Source organism: Rhinoderma darwinii, unplaced genomic scaffold, assembly GCF_050947455.1.
Source record: "Rhinoderma darwinii isolate aRhiDar2 unplaced genomic scaffold, aRhiDar2.hap1 Scaffold_974, whole genome shotgun sequence".
In the NCBI taxonomy this organism is placed as follows: Eukaryota; Metazoa; Chordata; class Amphibia; order Anura; family Rhinodermatidae; genus Rhinoderma; species Rhinoderma darwinii.
In genome coordinates, this window is record NW_027464549.1 from 106,847 (window position 1) to 112,777 (window position 5,931).

The window sequence follows — 5,931 nt, forward strand, 5'->3', positions numbered from 1 at the left end:
GTAAAACAAGCTTTGGTTATTTTTCTCAATAAAACCGTGGGAGGAGGGAAAACCATACTCAGATATAAAAGCAGGGGTAAAATGACCATTTTAATAATTAAAATTTTTCCCTCCATAGTAAGCTTCCTCATATTCCACATACATATCTTCTTGTTTACTTTCTGCGCCACCATGTCCCAACTGATAAAACCATTGTCGTACTCACTGAAGGAGACCCCTAAAATTTTAATATTATCCGACACAGGAACTGGTATGTCACTAAAAACCATGCTTCCTATGCTTAAAATACTACTCTTGCTAAAGTTTATCTTAAAACTGGAAGCACAGCAATAAAACTCTATCTGCTTGAGGGCTCTCTGAAGCGACCGGGTGTCCCTGCATAAAACCGCTACATCATCCATGTACCCCACTGCTTTAGCCTCTATGCCGCCTCCCCCTGGCAGGGGGACTCCACGTATTAACTTGTCTCGGCGAATTGCGCATAATAGAGGCTCTAACGCACATATAAAAAGCAGTGGGGACAAGGGACACCCCTGCTTCACCCCAGAGTTTAAAAATACGTCCTGTGTCTTAAAACCATTTACTAAAATCTTACTTGTACAATTTTTATAAAAGGCTTTGATGGATAATAAAAATCCTTCAGGTATACCCATACGCTCTAAAACCTTAAACAAATAAAAGTGAGAGACACGGTCAAAAGCTTTTTCAAAGTCTATTGATAAAATTGCTAAATTATTCTTCCTAGACCTCGTGTCCTCAATCACATCTTTAATAAGGTTAAGATTGTCCCAGATGCTGCGGCCTGGCACCCCACATACCTGGTTGGAATGTATTATGTGGGGTATTATGGCTTTCAATCGGTTCGCACATAATTTAGCCATGATCTTGTAGTCGCTGTTTAGAAGGGTTATTGGTCTCCAGTTCTTTAAAACTGCGATGTCACCCGTCTTGTATAATAGGGAGACCTCACCCTTCTGCCAGGACTTAGGCAGCATCTTGGATTTAAAAACTTCTGCGTATAGTAAAAACAAATCTTCTTTTAAAAGATCATAAAATTTTACATAAAACTCACTGGGTATACCGTCCGGACCAGGAACTTTACCTGCTTTAAAACTTTTAACTGTTTCTAAAATCTCCTGCTCCGTCAGGTCCTGCAATAAAAAATTCTGGGAGACAGGGTCTAAAACAGTGGTAATCTCCTTCAGTGAGTCACGCATAAAATCACGATCCACAGTCTTAACATTAAAAAGGTCAGTATAAAACTCATGAACTTTACTTAAAAGACCCTGTACATCCGACACACCTTCAATATTTTTGATGACAGCCCTTTTATTGTTGATTTTTTTAAAAAAGTACCTGGAGCAGGTCTCGTTTTCCTCTATGTTTTGAATTTTTGAACGAAAGATAATTTCTTTACCTTTCTGCTCCAGGCACTGGGCTATCTCCTTTTTGAGGTCGGTGATGTCGGTATTCACGTCTATGTCATTGTCTCTCATCTTGTACAGGGTCTGCAGACGGGTGTTTAGTGTGTTAAAAACAGCATATTTTATTTTGGCTTTCGCCACACTCTTTTTAATAAAAAAATCCTTTATTTTATTTTTCATCTTCTCCCACCATACACTGATGGGAGCTCTGGTATCTCTCACCCGCCTGCTTTTCTTGTAAAATTCAGTAAAATCGGTTAAAACCTGTGGATCATCTAAAAGGGAAACATTCATCTTCCAGGACTTCTTACAAATAAGATTATTAAGATCACGCTTCACATAAAAAGATAAAAGCCTATGATCTGAAAACACGTTGGTTAAAACTTCACATTTAAAAGGCAGTAAGTTCTCATTACAAAATATAAAATCTATCCTGGAGCTACAGGTGGCGTTGCTCCAGGTAACGCCGGCTTCCTCTGGACTGCTCCTGTTACATTCTTTGTAAACATCTTTTAAATTAAAATCGCTCACCATATTTTTGAGCAGTCCAGAGGTCTTATCGTAATTTCTGCTTGTAGCACTTGTAAGCCGGCGTTCCCCTCTCAGGATACAGTTAAAATCACCTGCGAGGATAAAAGGCTCAGTTGTGTTAATAAAAAGAGATAAAACTTCTAGCATTTCTGCCCTCTCATTTTTATCAGGTGAGCCGTAAAAATTTAAAAACTGCCATTTCACACCGTCAATAAAAGCCTTAACCAATAAAATACGTCCTGGTAAGATTTCTTGAATAAAATCAATTAAAACGTTTCCCTTAAAAAGAATGGCGACCCCTGCTGATCTGGACTCATTTGATCCAGACCAGACGGATGGACCATATTTCCAATCTTCTTTATATTTGGTGTACTTCATCGTATGGGGAATACCGCACTCCTGCAGGAAAAAAACAGAGGCTGCCAGGCAAGATAAAAAATTGAAGAGAGCAACCCTTCTTACTTTGGACTTGGCGCCCCTCACGTTGAGGGATATTCCCTTTAGTTCAGACATTGTGGAGTTTTGAATGCGTGTTTGATTTTAAAATAATAAATAGTAGCGGTATCTTAAAATCACAAATTTTCTCCACCAGCAATACCAAATATCTCACTTGGGCTCAGATACCCGCCCCCGTCCGAATCATTTGTCAGGAGGGAGAACGAAGGAGAGGAACTACCTTCGCTGAGGGTAACGCCAGCAACCAAACCTCTGCGTACGGGGAGCCCAAACTCATTCGGATCTCCCTGGGTCTCAAACGGTTGACCGTCTAGGTCGGGTGGGTCCCCTAGGGGGCTCGCACCTCCCCCCTGGGACCGTGCAGGCCCTTCTGGAGGGGGAGGTTGCACACAAGGTGGGGTGTCAGTTTCCACGGGGGGAACAGTGCCCGCCCTCCTCACCAGTCGCGGCGAGGAGGGGGTTCTAGGAGGAGCCGCATCGTTTTTCACCGTTGTGTCCATCTGCTCCTCCCCTGTCTCCCCCCTACTGACTCTGGCTTGCCTCCCTTTTTTACGGGGACCCACCGGCACCTCGTCCTCTTCATCCGACGAGGATGCCAGAGACCCAGGGCTTGGAGCAGGCCCGGCACCCCCTGAGCAACCAGCCTTCTGGGATGCCTCAGTTTTTCCGGCCTGCTCCTTTTCCGCCTTCCGCTTAGTCTGCCGCTTTTCCTTCGCACTGGGCTCCCCTTTATCCTCCAAGGTTGCTGGCTGCGAGGTACCTGTTTTGGCTCCAGTCCCTCGCACCTTTGAAGCCCAGGTACCTCTCTCCTCTTTCGTGTGGCTGGTCTGTTCCTCTCCCTGGGGACGGGTTTGGTCCGCTGGTGGAGCACGTGGGGGCGCTCCGGGTTGCTCATCTTCTTCGCCTCGGTACCTATAGGGGCAAGAAAAATACAGATGACCAGTTTTCTGACAAAAGTTACATTTTTTTTCTCCTATGCATTCTCTTATTGTGTGCTCTTTGCTTCCGCAGTTTCTGCAGGTGACATCGCAGTTGTAACTGGTATGCCCATAGGTACCGCAGGCCCTGCAGAAGTTTGGCATCCCCGAGAAGTAGAGGTCGCCATTCACTGTTCCAATTTTAAAACGAGCCGGTGGGAGTCTCGTATTTTGGGTGGAGGGGTCCTTTATCAAAGTCACTAAGTACTTCCACTTGACGGTCCACACACCGCACTCGTTCATAACTCTCCCCATAAGCTTGATGTTCTTGAAGTAGGCAGCTAAGAATGCTGCCACTTCCTGGTCCTTCACATATGGGGAATACATCTTAATCACCACGAGTTTGGTTACCTCAAAAGCATGCTCTATTACCTGGACTCCCAAAGACGTGAGTTGAACTTTTTCCCTCTCAGCTTTGTCCATAGCATCACGGAGGATACCTCCTCCAACAAAAGTTACGTCAAAAACTCCACGCCTTGGGTAATCCTGGATCGCCAAAATTTCATGCTTGCGGACCGCCAGCAACTTCTCGAGGATTTCGTAGACGAGGAACTTGACACCTCGTGGACCGCCTCCACCCTCTGCCAAGATGACTCTAGCAGAGTTTCGCAGCCGGGCGTACACCGGCACCGCATCGGGTTCGCCTGCCATTAGCTTGGTCAGGTCGAACCGCGCAGCTTTCGCTGCGCCCCTTGACGTACAGAGACCAAGGGGCTGGGGGGATCGCAACTCGTTGCTCAGGACTAAGCCTCTCTCCCAAATAGCAGCACGGGGGTGAAGTCCAGGCGAACCTGGACGATCCCCCGAGGCCGAGAGAGAGGGTACCTGAGCACCTTCTGACTAAAAACCTCCTGTATAAATACACTTGGTCTTAGCCAAAAGGCCGAGAAGCGATAACCCGAACGGGCCGCGCGTTGCCCGAGCCTGCCCGATACTGCTGTTCAGCCCTTGCAGCGATTCAGCCTACTTCTAGGCAATTCCATGGGGCCCTGCAGGCTCACACACTCACAGCTACACAGGAGGTGAATAAAGGCCGGAGAGGATGCCAGACAGGATTTGCTTCTTTTGCTTGCACCACAATGCAGTGCTGAAAGAGGAGGAATCTACATAAAAACGCCTTCCTGGCAACGCCCAAATGCCCTGCTGCCATGCAGATAAACACTGGCAGTGGCAGCAAGTGCATGCCCACAGCCACCCCTTGTTCCTTCACACCTTGTATCAGCTGTAATCCAGTCCAGTCCAGTGCTGCCTGCTGAGCAGCACTGACCAACACTGCCTGGGCCCAGGCTTTTATCTCTGAGGCCCCATTATGATGTCAGAAAGCTGGCTCTGCCTCCTCAGGGCTCCACTATGACACGTGCAAAGTTCCGTCTGAACTTTATATAAGACGGTGCGGCTCAGTCAGTCACTCAGTGTTGCCTGAGAGGGCAACACTGCAACAGCCGGCCGCCAGGCTGTCTTTTTTTGCACAGCTAGTTGCCTCCAGGAGGCCACAAGAGGGAGACAAGGGACTGCAAAATGGAAAATAAGCATCCACCAACTTTACAGACAACTTCTCCTTGCTCCTACAACCTCCATCCTTGCACAGTTTGTTATTCTTCTAGGTAACATAGTAACAAATCCAAATTGCTGCTCTCTTTGTAGGCAAGCAAGGCTTTGTTGCAACTGCAATTCTTACTCCTTCTTGAAATGTAGGGACGACAGTACATTCCATCACATCCATCTAGTGTACACAGGTAGGTCCATTGTGGCGGGCGGGCGGCTTTAATGGCTGTTTGCTGTTCCCCTACTCCACTCCACTATTTGACTGTGGTGCTGCATCAATCAGTGGCTGGCTCAGGTGCAGCTCTTTAACTTACCTAAAAGGGAGGGCGGAGAGAAGACAAGGAAGGTGAATGAGCTGTTCCAATGTGAAATGCCGGAAACACAGACACACAGACGACACAAAACAAGAGGTGGCAATGTATTCATTAATTGCATTTAATCAATTAGCTCATTATCACTCATGCATTGTCCAACAGGTGTTGAAATAATGGGATTAAAAGGGGAGATCCCTTCAGAAAGACAGAAACAATGGCAAACACAAAAAACACTTTTGGAATCTGATTTTAGTCAACACATAAGGAAAGGGTGCACCGGTCCTGGAAATACTGCAATACCAGGTCAATGCGTGGAGTGGACAGAGCAAGCTCTATTTCCATCTCCCTGTTCTAAAAATCCATTTAATATATGGTCCCCAGATAGGGGACGTATCAGATATTAAACTGATAAGAACAGATTTTTTCTTTTGAATTTAACTAAGTCTAATCAAACTAATTTCTTAAGAACAAGGTCTAGTATAACATCTTCCAACAACTAAAGTGCCATGTGCTCTGTGCTCTTCTTTTCCCTAAACGTTTCTTGTCTAGCAGGTAATATAAATACAGTTCACTGATTGCTAATTTTATACACTCTTTTTCGCTAATATAATCTCTCTTGAACAATAAAATATTTCTGGTTTTCCATAGTGCGTTTTTTATGCAGTTTATAGTGCACCATAAAAC

At 45.6% G+C, this 5,931-nt stretch overlaps 1 non-coding gene across 1 annotated transcript; it reads right to left on the minus strand.

Annotated features, from left to right (window-relative positions):
• Nucleotides 1–5,513: 5,513 nt before the first annotated feature.
• Nucleotides 5,514–5,704, minus strand: LOC142734378 (U2 spliceosomal RNA). Its single transcript, XR_012880345.1, has one exon. It is a non-coding gene; the product is annotated as a U2 spliceosomal RNA (small nuclear RNA).
• Nucleotides 5,705–5,931: the final 227 nt, after the last annotated feature.